We start from the raw sequence: 19,634 nt of genomic DNA on the forward strand, positions 1-19,634 counted from the left end.
TTAATGCAGTTTCTAAAATCAGAAAGAATTGAATTCAATGTTTTTTGTTCATTTTGCTTGTTTGTCGGATTTTGGGATGGACTCTTTGGCTTTGCTTTTCTTCTCCTCATTGGATTTTTCATGTTCAAAGTTGCAGAAGCCAGATTACAAGCTCATTTTGGTTCAACTTCAGCAACTGTGCATTGCATTGCCATGTAATGTGATGCAATGCTATCTTTCTAGCTCTCCCTTTTTACTTCCTTTTGGATAAACAGACATATTAGGCAAGCATTTTGGAGCTTTCACCTAAATAACTACAGGTGGTGAGATAAGCTGCACAATATAATTGACCTTTCAGTATATTGTTGCACACACACCATCTATTTAGCAAATGCCCTTGTTATCAACAGCAGCCTTTTAAACTCACCTGAGCTAACAGGTATGTGCGCTGGTTACTCTGCTGCGCTTAAAATTTCTTTTTTGGTTTGCTACAATGCCTTTTCTGAAACGTTGTCTCCTTCTGCTGGAACACTGACTTCTTTCATTTAATGCCTGCAGACTATAAAAGAGAACCCAACCCAAAAAGTTTGGTTGATTAGTCTGTGGCATTCTGTTAAACTGTTGCTTATGGCGGTCTCTGTGAGCTTCTCAGCGACATTCAGCCAGCCAGGTATCCTGCCTGCAGTAGATGGAATGTGGCAATGGAACGCTGGCTGCGCGTGTCATAATAGGCTCTGAGCCTTTATATACCTGTGCACAGCAGCAGCCACCTTCAGTCTGCTGCTGGACCGCCAGCAGCAGCAGCAGCAGGAGAGGTATGTAATCAGGAGCCCTCCTGCTAAGGGTAGACAGCTGCTCGTTCCACCCCACCCCCCGCCTTAATTGGTTCTCCTCCCTTCCAACGGTGTTGAGGCGGGTGGGAACAGCAGGGGGTGAAGGTGCTGTGTTTAAAGAGGTGGAGTTATGCAGATCTAAAACGCGTGGATTGCAGCAGCAGCAAGCCGAAAAGTGCAGGCATGTAAGGGATCTAGAGGTTGACAACATGTCTTCTTAACGGGAGTCCAGGAGCTCATCTCCACAAATGGACTTTTCAGGATCCTTGGGTGGCTCCGTAGTTTGAAACCAATTCTGGTTATCGCTTCTCGGCCTTTTGGCTAAGATCAAGTGTAGTATCTGTTCTTATCAGTTTAATATCTGATACGTCCCCTATCTGGGGACCATATATTAAATGGATTTTTAGAACAGGGAGATGGAAAAAGAGCTTGCTCTGTCCACTCCACGCATTGACCTGGTATTGCAGTATCTCCAGGACCGGTGCACCCCTTCTTTAATGCAGTTTCTAAAATCAGAAAGAATTGAATTCAATGTTTTTTGTTCATTTTGCTTGTTTGTCGGATTTTGGGATGGACTCTTTGGCTTTGCTTTTCTTCTCCTCATTGGATTTTTCATGTTCAAAGTTGCAGAAGCCAGATTACAAGCTCATTTTGGTTCAACTTCAGCAACTGTGCATTGCATTGCCATGTAATGTGATGCAATGCTATCTTTCTAGCTCTCCCTTTTTACTTCCTTTTGGATAAACAGACATATTAGGCAAGCATTTTGGAGCTTTCACCTAAATAACTACAGGTGGTGAGATAAGCTGCACAATATAATTGACCTTTCAGTATATTGTTGCACACACACCATCTATTTAGCAAATGCCCTTGTTATCAACAGCAGCCTTTTAAACTCACCTGAGCTAACAGATATGTGCGCTGGTTACTCTGCTGCGCTTAAAATTTCTTTTTTGGTTTGCTACAATGCCTTTTCTGAAACGTTGTCTCCTTCTGCTGGAACACTGACTTCTTTCATTTAATGCCTGCAGACTATAAAAGAGAACCCAACCCAAAAAGTTTGGTTGATTAGTCTGTGGCATTCTGTTAAACTGTTGCTTATGGCGGTCTCTGTGAGCTTCTCAGCGACATTCAGCCAGCCAGGTATCCTGCCTGCAGTAGATGGAATGTGGCAATGGAACGCTGGCTGCGCGTGTCATAATAGGCTCTGAGCCTTTATATACCTGTGCACAGCAGCAGCCACCTTCAGTCTGCTGCTGGACAGCCAGCAGCAGCAGCAGCAGGAGAGGTATGTAATCAGGAGCCCTCCTGCTAAGGGTAGACAGCTGCTCGTTCCACCCCACCCCCCGCCTTAATTGGTTCTCCTCCCTTCCAACGGTGTTGAGGCGGGTGGGAACAGCAGGGGGTGAAGGTGCTGTGTTTAAAGAGGTGGAGTTATGCAGATCTAAAACGCGTGGATTGCAGCAGCAGCAAGCCGAAAAGTGCAGGCATGTAAGGGATCTAGAGGTTGACAACATGTCTTCTTAACGGGAGTCCAGGAGCTCATCTCCACAAATGGACTTTTCAGGATCCTTGGGTGGCTCCGTAGTTTGAAACCAATTCTGGTTATCGCTTCTCGGCCTTTTGGCTAAGATCAAGTGTAGTATCTTTCGAAAAGGCGGTTTTGGATGTTTGCCGCCCTAGTAGATTGATACATTATGCACACTGGGGTTTAGGCGCTTGTTAGTACGCCAGGTGGCTAATATAGTCATCTGGTGGAAAGCATGGCCCCCCAGGATCGACACCATTGGGCCGGGGAAGATCGAAAGCCCGAAGTGTGAAGTGCCCCAGGAGTGGTGACCCTGGGGTGCCTTAACTCACTGGGATTGGGAACCCCACTTGAGTTTATGGCACATTTGCACTAGCACTTCAATATTTCTTTCTTCACACACACCCTTATTCCGGGCCTTCTGGCCTTAGGATGGGGAATTTTTCAATTCCCGGTCGAAGGTCCGGGCAGTATTATACTGTGAAACCTTCACTATTTATTTAAATTTCTTTGTCACTGTGTGTCCACTTATTCACGTGTGTTACGTCCTACTAGGATTTTGTCGGGATGTGGTTCCCTTACGGGTTCCTCTCTTGGCAGGTCTAGGGGGGGAGTGTGTGGCCATCAGGTTCCGCTCCCCCCTGAACCCCCTTGGCTCTCCTCTTTCGGGAGGAGAGCGTTGTTGGCTCCCCTCTTCCGGGAGGGGAGCACAGTCTTTGGCTCCCAGTGCCTTGCTCGGGTGAGAACTCGGGCAGGTGCTGGGGGTAAGATTGGGTCGCCTCTGGCTCCGGCTGGAGGTGGCTATTTGTCCCTGTTCCTCGCTGTGGCCTTCTGGCTCGGAGGGACGGGGAATGGTTTGGGGGACCCTTCTCCTTTTGGAGAGGGTTTCAAGAAGACCAGCATCCTAGTGCACTTTTTTTGTGGCACTTGTCACTTTTTTAAGCGCACTCGGGTTTTGTACACGAATTCGGGCTTTCGATAAAAAAAAAAAAAAAATCTGTTCTTATCAGTTTAATATCTGATACGTCCCCTATCTGGGGACCATATATTAAATGGATTTTTAGAACAGGGAGATGGAAAAAGAGCTTGCTCTGTCCACTCCACGCATTGACCTGGTATTGCAGTATCTCCAGGACCGGTGCACCCCTTCTTTAATGCAGTTTCTAAAATCAGAAAGAATTGAATTCAATGTTTTTTGTTCATTTTGCTTGTTTGTCGGATTTTGGGATGGACTCTTTGGCTTTGCTTTTCTTCTCCTCATTGGATTTTTCATGTTCAAAGTTGCAGAAGCCAGATTACAAGCTCATTTTGGTTCAACTTCAGCAACTGTGCATTGCATTGCCATGTAATGTGATGCAATGCTATCTTTCTAGCTCTCCCTTTTTACTTCCTTTTGGATAAACAGACATATTAGGCAAGCATTTTGGAGCTTTCACCTAAATAACTACAGGTGGTGAGATAAGCTGCACAATATAATTGACCTTTCAGTATATTGTTGCACACACACCATCTATTTAGCAAATGCCCTTGTTATCAACAGCAGCCTTTTAAACTCACCTGAGCTAACAGGTATGTGCGCTGGTTACTCTGCTGCGCTTAAAATTTCTTTTTTGGTTTGCTACAATGCCTTTTCTGAAACGTTGTCTCCTTCTGCTGGAACACTGACTTCTTTCATTTAATGCCTGCAGACTATAAAAGAGAACCCAACCCAAAAAGTTTGGTTGATTAGTCTGTGGCATTCTGTTAAACTGTTGCTTATGGCGGTCTCTGTGAGCTTCTCAGCGACATTCAGCCAGCCAGGTATCCTGCCTGCAGTAGATGGAATGTGGCAATGGAACGCTGGCTGCGCGTGTCATAATAGGCTCTGAGCCTTTATATACCTGTGCACAGCAGCAGCCACCTTCAGTCTGCTGCTGGACCGCCAGCAGCAGCAGCAGCAGGAGAGGTATGTAATCAGGAGCCCTCCTGCTAAGGGTAGACAGCTGCTCGTTCCACCCCACCCCCCGCCTTAATTGGTTCTCCTCCCTTCCAACGGTGTTGAGGCGGGTGGGAACAGCAGGGGGTGAAGGTGCTGTGTTTAAAGAGGTGGAGTTATGCAGATCTAAAACGCGTGGATTGCAGCAGCAGCAAGCCGAAAAGTGCAGGCATGTAAGGGATCTAGAGGTTGACAACATGTCTTCTTAACGGGAGTCCAGGAGCTCATCTCCACAAATGGACTTTTCAGGATCCTTGGGTGGCTCCGTAGCTTGAAACCAATTCTGGTTATCGCTTCTCGGCCTTTTGGCTAAGATACCACATCTTGCCAGAACGATTCTAAGCCAATCGTGCCCTTGGCCTTGAGGCATCGGCGGTGTAAAAGCCGTCTTAAGCCTCATGCTGCTTTAGGGGGCAGATACGCAAAGAAACCAAGAAGGCGATCGACCCTATCTACCTTTTGAAGATGGCATCAGCAGTAGCGGCCGCAGTGCGCTATGCCAGAGCTGGTGACCTTCGCATCAAGAACTCTTTCAAGATCGAAGTGGACGATGCATCCAAGGAGAAGATGACCTTGAAGTTTTTCGTGAGGAGAGTGCTGCTGGAGATCCTAGGAGTAAAGAGGGAAGACATCCTGGCCCTTCAAGATCGCCCCGGTTCCTTCACTTTGACTCTGGAGTCGGAGTATGCGTGCCAGAACCTCTTCCGCCAGATTCACCTGCACCTTTCAGATGAGGATCTTAAAGGACTCACCTTTGTCATCCTTTACTCCGGTGGAGAGAAGCCGCTCGTGGTTCAGATGAGCAACCCTCATGTTCCCTTAGTTAATATTATTTGCTTTCTTCAAAACTATTTCCCAGAACTGCGGTATTCCCACAAGGTCATGAATGAGGAAAACCTCTGGACGGGAAAGCATAAATTTTTTGTTAAATTTTGTGAAGATCCAAATGGCATTGGTGGTCAGCGTCATCCTCCGTCAAGTTTCCTGATCGGTAGGGAGCGGGGGCGCCTCTTCTACCCGGACATGCCCCTCTTCTGCCGGAAATGCATGTGTTTCGGTCACACTTATGAGAACTGCAAGGAGGAGGTGGCAATCTGTAAGAAGTGCTACAAGCATGGACATGCCACAATGGACTGTACCAATGAGATGGTGTGCAACATCTGCCGGGTCCCAGGTCACTCCTTCCGGGAGTGTCCTTTGAAGAAAAAGGCGGAAACCTATGCTGAAACGCTGGCAAAGCAACCTGCCCGTGTGCCTCCATCTGCTCCCGGGGGGCAGAGGCAACCCTCTGCTGTTCCTGCTCCTGCGGGTGCGTCTACAGCGCGGGGGCAGTCTTCTAGCTCTCCAGTACCTGCTCCACAGACCAAGCCTGCTAGTACATCAGGTGGTACGTCTGCACCTGCTGCACAGAGGAAGCCAACCAACCCTCCTGCTCCTGCTGCTAAGGGGGGTCCCACCGGTGCTCCTGTATCTACTGTGCGAACACAACCCCCTGTAGGCGGGTCCACAAGCACTTCAGTGCCTGCTGCACAGGGAAAACCTGCCAGTTCTCCTATTCCTGCTGCGCATAAGCCCACGTCTATGCAGAAACCTCCAGCTGAGAAACCTGTCCGTCCTGAGAGGAGGGAAGCTTCATCTAAGGACTGGGCTGCTGATTCTGATCCGGGTGATATGGTGGTGGAGGGGAGTCCCTCTGCTGAAATCGGGACATTTAGCTCGGAGGAAGAAGCAATGGAGCTGGAAACTCGTAGGAAAAGGAAAACAGATGATAGGTCTGATGAGAATGTGGCCAGGGAGACTTCCAAGAAGTGTCCATTAAAACCAAGTCTTCTGCAATACAAGCCAATGGCTCCCGCTGCCCCTCCTGAGGAGCCAAGGCCTTCAGACCCTATAAACATTTATTTTTCGGACTCAGAAGTGCAGAGCCCGTTAACATCGGTGGGCTTTATGTCTGATTCTGACAGTAGTGTGACCTGAACTAACCTATCATGACCTCATCAATTAAAGTAGCCTCGCTCAATGTGAGGAGTATAAGGGGCTCTACAAGAAGGGCTGCTTTGTTTTCCTACCTGTCAACAGTGGACTGTGATGTCTTTTGTTTGCAAGAATGTAACATTGACTTTGATATGAATTATGCAGATTTAAGAAAAGATTGGCCTCATGGGCCCTCTATCTGGTCCGGAGATAATGAAAATCGTTCCTCTGGCATTGGAGTGCTGTTTAGGTCGCATGACTTTAAAATCAACTCTTTTGTGGACATTTCTTCTGGACGTGCTCTTTTCTTAAATATTAGTTTTAAAGGTGTGGACTTTAGACTTTTGAACATTTATGCTTCTCCGGTGAAGGAAGAGAGACATCAGTTGTTTGAAGATGTGCAATATTACCTACCTGGTTCATCGCCTCTGATGTTCTGTGGGGATTTCAATTGTGTCTTGCCTGGTGAAGGGAGAAGCGGGAGTTCCACCGTTCCTAAAAAAGACAAAACAGAGAAACAACTAAAGGATTTGTTAACTGATTTTTTTCTTAGAGACTCCTGGAAAGAGATCCGTAGTAATGATCCCGGTTATACTTGGGAGAACTCTTCTTCTAAATCTCGTATTGATTTTATTTTCATGTCCCAATATGTGAATGTCAAATCTGTTGTCTTAATCCCAAACATTTTTTCAGATCATAAGATGTTGCTATCAGAGTTAGAATTACCTGGGCTTGTCAAGGCAAGAGGAGTTTGGAGGCTAAATACAACATTGTTACAAGATCCTAAGGTAAGAACAGATTTTAAAGCGTTTTTTAATTATTTAAGAACAAAACAACAAAAATTTTTAACTCTGCTAGAATGGTGGGAATACAGCAAGATGAAGATAAAAAGTTTTTTTATCAAGGTCAGCATAGCCAATGCAAGAGAAAAGTCCGCTTGGCATAAAAGGCTTATTACTAAATTGCAGACCTGTTATCAACTAAGAGATGTGGGACTTGAAATGGACGATTTAATTGAAGCAACAAAAAAAGAAATTAAAAAGAGTATAGAGTCGAAGGGTAAGGAAATAATTTATAACTCAAAAATTGAAGTGATGGAGAAAAATGAAAAGTGCTCAAGATTTTTTTTTAAAAAAAGTAGTTGCTGCTAAGGAAATGATAACAGAATTAGAGGGTGAAACTACAACTGAAGGTATGCTCAACCAAGCTCACCAGTTTTATCAGCAGCTTTTTAATGAGAAAACTATAGACCAGTCTTTTACTGAAGATGCCCTTAATTCATTAAAAAATAGTCTGAGCCGCGAAGACCAAGAATTGTTATGCACTGAAGTCACCTTGTCGGAAGTAGATGCTGCTATCAAAAGTTTTTCCTATGGGAAAACCCCTGGTTCTGACGGTTTGCCTGTTGAATTTTATCGTGAATTTTGGAATTTTTTAAAACCCGACTTGTTTTTAGTAATCAAAGAAGCTTTTAAGTGTGATATCCTGCCTATATCTTGGAGAAGTGGTCTGGTCTCCCTGATTTTTAAAAAAGGAGCCAAATCCCATCTGGCAAACTGGAGACCAATCACACTGTTGAATGTTGATTACAAGTTGATGTCCAAAATTTTAGTGAACCGTTTTAAAAAAGTTTTATCCAAAGTTATTTATGAAGACCAGGTATGTGGGGTGCCAGGAAGAGGAGTTGCGGAGCATCTCAATACCATCCGCGATGTCATATGGTACCAGCAATCCAGGAAGCAAGACTTAGCAATTTTATCGTTGGATTTTCAAAAGGCTTTTGATCGTGTCTCTCATTGTTTTTTATGGTTGGTTTTAAAAAAAATGGGCTTCCCTGAAATTTTTATCAAGCAAGTGGCACTTTTATATAAGAACTCTTTTAGTAAAATTTTAATCAATGGATTTTTGTCTAATGAAGTGTTTTTGCATTCAGGTGTGAAGCAAGGCTGCCCTTTGTCCCCAGTGCTATTTATATGTGCAATAGAGCCTCTTTTATCTATGCTACGAGAGGATAAAGTGATTAAAGGTGTCCCTATCCCTGGAGGACATGGAAGAGATGTGAAGGTAATGGGCTACATGGATGATATTACTATTTTTTGTTCATCACCTGCCGCTCTCAGGAGAGCTATAAGAACGACCAATTTTTTTTGTGAAGCCTCAGGTTTTAAGTTAAACATTGAGAAATGTGATTGTTTTGTCCGTGGCAATTGGGCGGATGTGTCCATCCCTGATCTCCCGATGCAGTCAGAGAAGATTAAAATTCTGGGCGTGATTTTTGATCGACAGAATGATGGAATGAAGAGCTGGGATGGAGTAAGGGACAAAATACAAAAGAAGATTGACTTTTGGAAATTAAGAAAATTAACAATCGAAGGTAAAGTTTTAATTATTAAGGCCCTTCTGCTTCCTGTCATGTTATATCTCAGTTATGTTTATCCCCCAAGTGACCTTACAGCGAGAAGATTACAGAGAATGCTGTTTGAATTTGTGTGGAACTCTAAGTTCGAAAAGGTGAAGAGAGAAACAATGTACAAGATGCACCACCTTGGTGGTAAGGATGTTCCCAACGTCAAACTGTTTTTATACTCCAAGTTTTTTAGCCTCTGTTTTAAATATATGTTTGCTTCAAGCCCTTGGGCACATTTTTTAAGATATGCAGCTGGCCACATTTTTAGGAGGCGAAAGTGGATATCCATTTCTTTAACAAGCCCAGTGTTGTTATCACCTCCACAACAATATGCCATCCTGGAGAAAGTTATCAGATTATATGGCCTAGATTCTTTTGAGATGGAGACATTGAAGAATGCAAGGAAGCTGCTGCAGCAATTAAAAAAGAAAGAAACTTTGACGCCCATAAGCCATTATTCATATAGCAGAGTCACTAAAATATGGAATTTAACAAATGCACCTTACCTGATGAATCAACATAAAGACTTAGCTTGGATGATTGTGCAGGAATGTTTACCGACTCGTGATTTCCAGTATAAAAGAAGACTGAGCACTATACAAACCTGCCCGAGGCATCAGTGCAATAATGATGAGACTACTATGCACCTTATTTGGAATTGTGATTTTGCACAGCAAGTGTGGAAAGACTGTGGTGAGCTTTTAAAATTTTTATCTGGTCTTAATTTTTTAAGCCATGAAGTGGTTTTATATGGGATTTTACCAAACATGACGAAAGAAAAAGAGAGAGTTTTATGGTGCACTTTGAGTTGTGTTAAAAGTGCTCTATGGAAGACCAGAAACATATTGTTGTTTAAAAGAGACTATATAGAAGTCAAGGATTGTATAAGACTGGCATTAAGTGAAATTTATATGTACTACCTAATGGATATGAAGAAGCTTGGAAAGAAAAGAGCCCTGAGTATATGGAACTATCACCTATGGAAGATGTTATTTTAAAGCTCTGAAGAAAAGATAAAGACTACGATATTTTAAATATAAACGCAAAATCTGTTCTTATCAGTTTAATATCTGATACGTCCCCTATCTGGGGACCATATATTAAATGGATTTTTAGAACAGGGAGATGGAAAAAGAGCTTGCTCTGTCCACTCCACGCATTGACCTGGTATTGCAGTATCTCCAGGACCGGTGCACCCCTTCTTTAATGCAGTTTCTAAAATCAGAAAGAATTGAATTCAATGTTTTTTGTTCATTTTGCTTGTTTGTCGGATTTTGGGATGGACTCTTTGGCTTTGCTTTTCTTCTCCTCATTGGATTTTTCATGTTCAAAGTTGCAGAAGCCAGATTACAAGCTCATTTTGGTTCAACTTCAGCAACTGTGCATTGCATTGCCATGTAATGTGATGCAATGCTATCTTTCTAGCTCTCCCTTTTTACTTCCTTTTGGATAAACAGACATATTAGGCAAGCATTTTGGAGCTTTCACCTAAATAACTACAGGTGGTGAGATAAGCTGCACAATATAATTGACCTTTCAGTATATTGTTGCACACACACCATCTATTTAGCAAATGCCCTTGTTATCAACAGCAGCCTTTTAAACTCACCTGAGCTAACAGGTATGTGCGCTGGTTACTCTGCTGCGCTTAAAATTTCTTTTTTGGTTTGCTACAATGCCTTTTCTGAAACGTTGTCTCCTTCTGCTGGAACACTGACTTCTTTCATTTAATGCCTGCAGACTATAAAAGAGAACCCAACCCAAAAAGTTTGGTTGATTAGTCTGTGGCATTCTGTTAAACTGTTGCTTATGGCGGTCTCTGTGAGCTTCTCAGCGACATTCAGCCAGCCAGGTATCCTGCCTGCAGTAGATGGAATGTGGCAATGGAACGCTGGCTGCGCGTGTCATAATAGGCTCTGAGCCTTTATATACCTGTGCACAGCAGCAGCCACCTTCAGTCTGCTGCTGGACAGCCAGCAGCAGCAGCAGCAGGAGAGGTATGTAATCAGGAGCCCTCCTGCTAAGGGTAGACAGCTGCTCGTTCCACCCCACCCCCCGCCTTAATTGGTTCTCCTCCCTTCCAACGGTGTTGAGGCGGGTGGGAACAGCAGGGGGTGAAGGTGCTGTGTTTAAAGAGGTGGAGTTATGCAGATCTAAAACGCGTGGATTGCAGCAGCAGCAAGCCGAAAAGTGCAGGCATGTAAGGGATCTAGAGGTTGACAACATGTCTTCTTAACGGGAGTCCAGGAGCTCATCTCCACAAATGGACTTTTCAGGATCCTTGGGTGGCTCCGTAGTTTGAAACCAATTCTGGTTATCGCTTCTCGGCCTTTTGGCTAAGATCAAGTGTAGTATCTTTCGAAAAGGCGGTTTTGGATGTTTGCCGCCCTAGTAGATTGATACATTATGCACACTGGGGTTTAGGCGCTTGTTAGTACGCCAGGTGGCTAATATAGTCATCTGGTGGAAAGCATGGCCCCCCAGGATCGACGCCATTGGGCCGGGGAAGATCGAAAGCCCGAAGTGTGAAGTGCCCCAGGAGTGGTGACCCTGGGGTGCCTTAACTCACTGGGATTGGGAACCCCACTTGAGTTTATGGCACATTTGCACTAGCACTTCAATATTTCTTTCTTCACACACACCCTTATTCCGGGCCTTCTGGCCTTAGGATGGGGAATTTTTCAATTCCCGGTCGAAGGTCCGGGCAGTATTATACTGTGAAACCTTCACTATTTATTTAATTTTTTTTTGTCACTGTGTGTCCACTTTTTCACGTGTGTCCACGTCCTTACTAGGATTTTGTCGGGATGCGGTTCCCTTACGGGTTCCTCTCTTGGCAGGTCTAGGGGGGGAGTGTGTGGCCATCAGGTTCCGCTCCCCGCTGAACCCCCCTGGCTCTCCTCTTTCGGGAGGAGAGCGTTGTTGGCTCCCCTCTTCCGGGAGGGGAGCACAGTCTTTGGCTCCCAGTGCCTTGCTCGGGTGAGAACTCGGGCAGGTATTGAGGGTAAGATTGGGTCGCCTCTGGCTCCGGCTGGAGGTGGCTATTTGTCCCTGTGCCTCACTGTGGCCTTCTGGCACGGAGGGACGGGGAATGGTTTGGGGGACCCTTCTCCTTTTGGAGAAGGTTTCAAGAAGACCAGCATCCTAGTGCACTTTTTTTTGTGGCACTTGTCACTTTTTTAAGCGCACTCGGGTTTTGTACACGAATTCGGGCTTTCGATAAAAAAAAAAAAAAAATCTGTTCTTATCAGTTTAATATCTGATACGTCCCCTATCTGGGGACCATATATTAAATGGATTTTTAGAACAGGGAGATGGAAAAAGAGCTTGCTCTGTCCACTCCACGCATTGACCTGGTATTGCAGTATCTCCAGGACCGGTGCACCCCTTCTTTAATGCAGTTTCTAAAATCAGAAAGAATTGAATTCAATGTTTTTTGTTCATTTTGCTTGTTTGTCGGATTTTGGGATGGACTCTTTGGCTTTGCTTTTCTTCTCCTCATTGGATTTTTCATGTTCAAAGTTGCAGAAGCCAGATTACAAGCTCATTTTGGTTCAACTTCAGCAACTGTGCATTGCATTGCCATGTAATGTGATGCAATGCTATCTTTCTAGCTCTCCCTTTTTACTTCCTTTTGGATAAACAGACATATTAGGCAAGCATTTTGGAGCTTTCACCTAAATAACTACAGGTGGTGAGATAAGCTGCACAATATAATTGACCTTTCAGTATATTGTTGCACACACACCATCTATTTAGCAAATGCCCTTGTTATCAACAGCAGCCTTTTAAACTCACCTGAGCTAACAGGTATGTGCGCTGGTTACTCTGCTGCGCTTAAAATTTCTTTTTTGGTTTGCTACAATGCCTTTTCTGAAACGTTGTCTCCTTCTGCTGGAACACTGACTTCTTTCATTTAATGCCTGCAGACTATAAAAGAGAACCCAACCCAAAAAGTTTGGTTGATTAGTCTGTGGCATTCTGTTAAACTGTTGCTTATGGCGGTCTCTGTGAGCTTCTCAGCGACATTCAGCCAGCCAGGTATCCTGCCTGCAGTAGATGGAATGTGGCAATGGAACGCTGGCTGCGCGTGTCATAATAGGCTCTGAGCCTTTATATACCTGTGCACAGCAGCAGCCACCTTCAGTCTGCTGCTGGACAGCCAGCAGCAGCAGCAGCAGGAGAGGTATGTAATCAGGAGCCCTCCTGCTAAGGGTAGACAGCTGCTCGTTCCACCCCACCCCCCGCCTTAATTGGTTCTCCTCCCTTCCAACGGTGTTGAGGCGGGTGGGAACAGCAGGGGGTGAAGGTGCTGTGTTTAAAGAGGTGGAGTTATGCAGATCTAAAACGCGTGGATTGCAGCAGCAGCAAGCCGAAAAGTGCAGGCATGTAAGGGATCTAGAGGTTGACAACATGTCTTCTTAATGGGAGTCCAGGAGCTCATCTCCACAAATGGACTTTTCAGGATCCTTGGGTGGCTCCGTAGTTTGAAACCAATTCTGGTTATCGCTTCTCGGCCTTTTGGCTAAGATCAAGTGTAGTATCTGTTCTTATCAGTTTAATATCTGATACGTCCCCTATCTGGGGACCATATATTAAATGGATTTTTAGAACAGGGAGATGGAAAAAGAGCTTGCTCTGTCCATTCCACGCATTGACCTGGTATTGCAGTATCTCCAGGACCGGTGCACCCCTTCTTTAATGCAGTTTCTAAAATCAGAAAGAATTGAATTCAATGTTTTTTGTTCATTTTGCTTGTTTGTCGGATTTTGGGATGGACTCTTTGGCTTTGCTTTTCTTCTCCTCATTGGATTTTTCATGTTCAAAGTTGCAGAAGCCAGATTACAAGCTCATTTTGGTTCAACTTCAGCAACTGTGCATTGCATTGCCATGTAATGTGATGCAATGCTATCTTTCTAGCTCTCCCTTTTTACTTCCTTTTGGATAAACAGACATATTAGGCAAGCATTTTGGAGCTTTCACCTAAATAACTACAGGTGGTGAGATAAGCTGCACAATATAATTGACCTTTCAGTATATTGTTGCACACACACCATCTATTTAGCAAATGCCCTTGTTATCAACAGCAGCCTTTTAAACTCACCTGAGCTAACAGGTATGTGCGCTGGTTACTCTGCTGCGCTTAAAATTTCTTTTTTGGTTTGCTACAATGCCTTTTCTGAAACGTTGTCTCCTTCTGCTGGAACACTGACTTCTTTCATTTAATGCCTGCAGACTATAAAAGAGAACCCAACCCAAAAAGTTTGGTTGATTAGTCTGTGGCATTCTGTTAAACTGTTGCTTATGGCGGTCTCTGTGAGCTTCTCAGCGACATTCAGCCAGCCAGGTATCCTGCCTGCAGTAGATGGAATGTGGCAATGGAACGCTGGCTGCGCGTGTCATAATAGGCTCTGAGCCTTTATATACCTGTGCACAGCAGCAGCCACCTTCAGTCTGCTGCTGGACAGCCAGCAGCAGCAGCAGCAGGAGAGGTATGTAATCAGGAGCCCTCCTGCTAAGGGTAGACAGCTGCTCGTTCCACCCCACCCCCCGCCTTAATTGGTTCTCCTCCCTTCCAACGGTGTTGAGGCGGGTGGGAACAGCAGGGGGTGAAGGTGCTGTGTTTAAAGAGGTGGAGTTATGCAGATCTAAAACGCGTGGATTGCAGCAGCAGCAAGCCGAAAAGTGCAGGCATGTAAGGGATCTAGAGGTTGACAACATGTCTTCTTAACGGGAGTCCAGGAGCTCATCTCCACAAATGGACTTTTCAGGATCCTTGGGTGGCTCCGTAGTTTGAAACCAATTCTGGTTATCGCTTCTCGGCCTTTTGGCTAAGATCAAGTGTAGTATCTGATTTGCACAGCGCCTGTTGACTGCCCTTGAGGACGACCTGAGGAACTCTGTCCCCAGGGCGAGCCTATCGCACCATTCTGTGCTTTATGGACTCTTCCCTGGGGTTCATACCGTCGGAGCCATCCAGGAGGCTTGGCGCCTTATGAACTGCTTCAAGGATGCCGTTTGGGTCGCCAGGAACTGGCTCATCTTGAGGAGGGAGAGGATGTCCATCCAGGACTGCCGCAGGCTGATCCACAGCCTGCTCAGAGACTATTCCATCGAGGACGGTCCGGAGGACGAGGATGAGGACTAAACCCCTCCTCCCCCTCTCCCCTTATGTGTCTTGTCTTTCAATAAAGCTTCGGGCCTGTGATTTTCCCCTCCCCATCCCCTTTTTCCCAATCCCCATCCCTTATCACGGTTCGTCGTACTGTATTGATTGACATGCTTTTTCTTTCAGATTGAGTGTTTTGTGTAGCATAGGGGTGTGATGTGTCTAGTTAGTGCGTCGTATCCTCATGCTATGTAAATATGATGTAGAATTCTGGGTGTACTGGGCTGCGGCACTGTACACTGTCTGTTAACTTATTTTTTGTGCTAATAAAAGATATATTCAATCAAAAAATCTGTTCTTATCAGTTTAATATCTGATACGTCCCCTATCTGGGGACCATATATTAAATGGATTTTTAGAACAGGGAGATGGAAAAAGAGCTTGCTCTGTCCACTCCACGCATTGACCTGGTATTGCAGTATCTCCAGGACCGGTGCACCCCTTCTTTAATGCAGTTTCTAAAATCAGAAAGAATTGAATTCAATGTTTTTTGTTCATTTTGCTTGTTTGTCGGATTTTGGGATGGACTCTTTGGCTTTGCTTTTCTTCTCCTCATTGGATTTTTCATGTTCAAAGTTGCAGAAGCCAGATTACAAGCTCATTTTGGTTCAACTTCAGCAACTGTGCATTGCATTGCCATGTAATGTGATGCAATGCTATCTTTCTAGCTCTCCCTTTTTACTTCCTTTTGGATAAACAGACATATTAGGCAAGCATTTTGGAGCTTTCACCTAAATAACTACAGGTGGTGAGATAAGCTGCACAATATAATTGACCTTTCAGTATATTGTTGCACACACACCATCTATTTAGCAAATGCCCTTGTTATCAACAGCAGCCTTTTAAACTCACCTGAGCTAACAGGTATGTGCGCTGGTTACTCTGCTGCGCTTAAAATTTCTTTTTTGGTTTGCTACAATGCCTTTTCTGAAACGTTGTCTCCTTCTGCTGGAACACTGACTTCTTTCATTTAATGCCTGCAGACTATAAAAGAGAACCCAACCCAAAAAGTTTGGTTGATTAGTCTGTGGCATTCTGTTAAACTGTTGCTTATGGCGGTCTCTGTGAGCTTCTCAGCGACATTCAGCCAGCCAGGTATCCTGCCTGCAGTAGATGGAATGTGGCAATGGAACGCTGGCTGCGCGTGTCATAATAGGCTCTGAGCCTTTATATACCTGTGCACAGCAGCAGCCACCTTCAGTCTGCTGCTGGACAGCCAGCAGCAGCAGCAGCAGGAGAGGTATGTAATCAGGAGCCCTCCTGCTAAGGGTAGACAGCTGCTCGTTCCACCCCACCCCCCGCCTTAATTGGTTCTCCTCCCTTCCAACGGTGTTGAGGCGGGTGGGAACAGCAGGGGGTGAAGGTGCTGTGTTTAAAGAGGTGGAGTTATGCAGATCTAAAACGCGTGGATTGCAGCAGCAGCAAGCCGAAAAGTGCAGGCATGTAAGGGATCTAGAGGTTGACAACATGTCTTCTTAATGGGAGTCCAGGAGCTCATCTCCACAAATGGACTTTTCAGGATCCTTGGGTGGCTCCGTAGTTTGAAACCAATTCTGGTTATCGCTTCTCGGCCTTTTGGCTAAGATCAAGTGTAGTATCTGTTCTTATCAGTTTAATATCTGATACGTCCCCTATCTGGGGACCATATATTAAATGGATTTTTAGAACAGGGAGATGGAAAAAGAGCTTGCTCTGTCCACTCCACGCATTGACCTGGTATTGCAGTATCTCCAGGACCGGTGCACCCCTTCTTTAATGCAGTTTCTAAAATCAGAAAGAATTGAATTCAATGTTTTTTGTTCATTTTGCTTGTTTGTCGGATTTTGGGATGGACTCTTTGGCTTTGCTTTTCTTCTCCTCATTGGATTTTTCATGTTCAAAGTTGCAGAAGCCAGATTACAAGCTCATTTTGGTTCAACTTCAGCAACTGTGCATTGCATTGCCATGTAATGTGATGCAATGCTATCTTTCTAGCTCTCCCTTTTTACTTCCTTTTGGATAAACAGACATATTAGGCAAGCATTTTGGAGCTTTCACCTAAATAACTACAGGTGGTGAGATAAGCTGCACAATATAATTGACCTTTCAGTATATTGTTGCACACACACCATCTATTTAGCAAATGCCCTTGTTATCAACAGCAGCCTTTTAAACTCACCTGAGCTAACAGGTATGTGCGCTGGTTACTCTGCTGCGCTTAAAATTTCTTTTTTGGTTTGCTACAATGCCTTTTCTGAAACGTTGTCTCCTTCTGCTGGAACACTGACTTCTTTCATTTAATGCCTGCAGACTATAAAAGAGAACCCAACCCAAAAAGTTTGGTTGATTAGTCTGTGGCATTCTGTTAAACTGTTGCTTATGGCGGTCTCTGTGAGCTTCTCAGCGACATTCAGCCAGCCAGGTATCCTGCCTGCAGTAGATGGAATGTGGCAATGGAACGCTGGCTGCGCGTGTCATAATAGGCTCTGAGCCTTTATATACCTGTGCACAGCAGCAGCCACCTTCAGTCTGCTGCTGGACAGCCAGCAGCAGCAGCAGCAGGAGAGGTATGTAATCAGGAGCCCTCCTGCTAAGGGTAGACAGCTGCTCGTTCCACCCCACCCCCCGCCTTAATTGGTTCTCCTCCCTTCCAACGGTGTTGAGGCGGGTGGGAACAGCAGGGGGTGAAGGTGCTGTGTTTAAAGAGGTGGAGTTATGCAGATCTAAAACGCGTGGATTGCAGCAGCAGCAAGCCGAAAAGTGCAGGCATGTAAGGGATCTAGAGGTTGACAACATGTCTTCTTAACGGGAGTCCAGGAGCTCATCTCCACAAATGGACTTTTCAGGATCCTTGGGTGGCTCCGTAGTTTGAAACCAATTCTGGTTATCGCTTCTCGGCCTTTTGGCTAAGATCAAGTGTAGTATCTTTCGAAAAGGCGGTTTTGGATGTTTGCCGCCCTAGTAGATTGATACATTATGCACACTGGGGTTTAGGCGCTTGTTAGTACGCCAGGTGGCTAATATAGTTATCTGGTGGAAAGCATGGCCCCCCAGGATCGACGCCATTGGGCCGGGGAAGATCGAAAGCCCGAAGTGTGAAGTGCCCCAGGAGTGGTGACCCTGGGGTGCCTTAACTCACTGGGATTGGGAACCCCACTTGAGTTTATGGCACATTTGCACTAGCACTTCAATATTTCTTTCTTCACACACACCCTTATTCCGGGCCTTCTGGCCTTAGGATGGGGAATTTTTCAATTCCCGGTCGAAGGTCCGGGCAGTATTATACTGTGAAACCTTCACTATTTATTTAATTTTTTTTTGTCACTGTGTGTCCACTTTTTCACGTGTGTCCACGTCCTTACTAGGATTTTGTCGGGATGCGGTTCCCTTACGGGTTCCTCTCTTGGCAGGTCTAGGGGGGGAGTGTGTGGCCATCAGGTTCCGCTCCCCCCTGAACCCCCCTGGCTCTCCTCTTTCGGGAGGAGAGCGTTGTTGGCTCCCCTCTTCCGGGAGGGGAGCACAGTCTTTGGCTCCCAGTGCCTTGCTCGGGTGAGAACTCGGGCAGGTATTGAGGGTAAGATTGGGTCGCCTCTGGCTCCGGCTGGAGGTGGCTATTTGTCCCTGTGCCTCGCTGTGGCCTTCTGGCACGGAGGGACGGGGAATGGTTTGGGGGACCCTTCTCCTTTTGGAGAAGGTTTCAAGAAGACCAGCATCCTAGTGCACTTTTTTTTGTGGCACTTGTCACTTTTTTAAGCGCACTCGGGTTTTGTACACGAATTCGGGCTTTCGATAAAAAAAAAAAAATCTGTTCTTATCAGTTTAATATCTGATACGTCCGCTATCTGGGGACCATATATTAAATGGATTTTTAGAACAGGGAGATGGAAAAAGAGCTTGCTCTGTCCACTCCACGCATTGACCTGGTATTGCAGTATCTCCAGGACCGGTGCACCCCTTCTTTAATGCAGTTTCTAAAATCAGAAAGAATTGAATTCAATGTTTTTTGTTCATTTTGCTTGTTTGTCGGATTTTGGGATGGACTCTTTGGCTTTGCTTTTCTTCTCCTCATTGGATTTTTCATGTTCAAAGTTGCAGAAGCCAGATTACAAGCTCATTTTGGTTCAACTTCAGCAACTGTGCATTGCATTGCCATGTAATGTGATGCAATGCTATCTTTCTAGCTCTCCCTTTTTACTTCCTTTTGGATAAACAGACATATTAGGCAAGCATTTTGGAGCTTTCACCTAAATAACTACAGGTGGTGAGATAAGCTGCACAATATAATTGACCTTTCAGTATATTGTTGCACACACACCATCTATTTAGCAAATGCCCTTGTTATCAACAGCAGCCTTTTAAACTCACCTGAGCTAACAGGTATGTGCGCTGGTTACTCTGCTGCGCTTAAAATTTCTTTTTTGGTTTGCTACAATGCCTTTTCTGAAACGTTGTCTCCTTCTGCTGGAACACTGACTTCTTTCATTTAATGCCTGCAGACTATAAAAGAGAACCCAACCCAAAAAGTTTGGTTGATTAGTCTGTGGCATTCTGTTAAACTGTTGCTTATGGCGGTCTCTGTGAGCTTCTCAGCGACATTCAGCCAGCCAGGTATCCTGCCTGCAGTAGATGGAATGTGGCAATGGAACGCTGGCTGCGCGTGTCATAATAGGCTCTGAGCCTTTATATACCTGTGCACAGCAGCAGCCACCTTCAGTCTGCTGCTGGACAGCCAGCAGCAGCAGCAGCAGGAGAGGTATGTAATCAGGAGCCCTCCTGCTAAGGGTAGACAG

The 19,634-nt window shown here is 45.1% G+C and overlaps 7 non-coding genes and 5 pseudogenes across 7 annotated transcripts; all 12 read left to right on the forward strand.

The window, feature by feature from the left end:
- Nucleotides 1-1,113: 1,113 nt before the first annotated feature.
- Nucleotides 1,114-1,304, forward strand: LOC141201968 (U2 spliceosomal RNA). The gene has a single exon (XR_012273256.1). It is a non-coding gene; the product is annotated as a U2 spliceosomal RNA (small nuclear RNA).
- A 1,115-nt stretch (nt 1,305-2,419) lies between these two features.
- LOC141202708 (U2 spliceosomal RNA) lies at nt 2,420-2,511 on the forward strand (annotated as a pseudogene).
- A 795-nt stretch (nt 2,512-3,306) lies between these two features.
- On the forward strand, nt 3,307-3,489 carry LOC141202612 (U2 spliceosomal RNA). The gene has a single exon (XR_012273846.1). It is a non-coding gene; the product is annotated as a U2 spliceosomal RNA (small nuclear RNA).
- A 6,232-nt stretch (nt 3,490-9,721) lies between these two features.
- On the forward strand, nt 9,722-9,897 carry LOC141202530 (U2 spliceosomal RNA; annotated as a pseudogene).
- A 1,115-nt stretch (nt 9,898-11,012) lies between these two features.
- On the forward strand, nt 11,013-11,104 carry LOC141202709 (U2 spliceosomal RNA; annotated as a pseudogene).
- A 799-nt stretch (nt 11,105-11,903) lies between these two features.
- Nucleotides 11,904-12,086, forward strand: LOC141202613 (U2 spliceosomal RNA). Its single transcript, XR_012273847.1, has one exon. It is a non-coding gene; the product is annotated as a U2 spliceosomal RNA (small nuclear RNA).
- A 1,115-nt stretch (nt 12,087-13,201) lies between these two features.
- LOC141202265 (U2 spliceosomal RNA) lies at nt 13,202-13,392 on the forward strand. The gene has a single exon (XR_012273543.1). It is a non-coding gene; the product is annotated as a U2 spliceosomal RNA (small nuclear RNA).
- Nucleotides 13,393-14,507: 1,115 nt separating this feature from the next.
- Nucleotides 14,508-14,646, forward strand: LOC141202699 (U2 spliceosomal RNA; annotated as a pseudogene).
- A 470-nt stretch (nt 14,647-15,116) lies between these two features.
- LOC141202513 (U2 spliceosomal RNA) lies at nt 15,117-15,309 on the forward strand. Its single transcript, XR_012273784.1, has one exon. It is a non-coding gene; the product is annotated as a U2 spliceosomal RNA (small nuclear RNA).
- A 1,115-nt stretch (nt 15,310-16,424) lies between these two features.
- LOC141201969 (U2 spliceosomal RNA) lies at nt 16,425-16,615 on the forward strand. Its single transcript, XR_012273257.1, has one exon. It is a non-coding gene; the product is annotated as a U2 spliceosomal RNA (small nuclear RNA).
- A 1,115-nt stretch (nt 16,616-17,730) lies between these two features.
- Nucleotides 17,731-17,822, forward strand: LOC141202712 (U2 spliceosomal RNA; annotated as a pseudogene).
- A 794-nt stretch (nt 17,823-18,616) lies between these two features.
- On the forward strand, nt 18,617-18,801 carry LOC141202652 (U2 spliceosomal RNA). Its single transcript, XR_012273875.1, has one exon. It is a non-coding gene; the product is annotated as a U2 spliceosomal RNA (small nuclear RNA).
- Nucleotides 18,802-19,634: the final 833 nt, after the last annotated feature.

The sequence above is a fragment of the Phyllobates terribilis genome, unplaced genomic scaffold, assembly GCF_046119375.1.
Source record: "Phyllobates terribilis strain yellow unplaced genomic scaffold, ASM4611937v1 Scaffold_123__1_contigs__length_5148117, whole genome shotgun sequence".
Classification (NCBI taxonomy): domain Eukaryota; kingdom Metazoa; phylum Chordata; class Amphibia; order Anura; family Dendrobatidae; genus Phyllobates; species Phyllobates terribilis.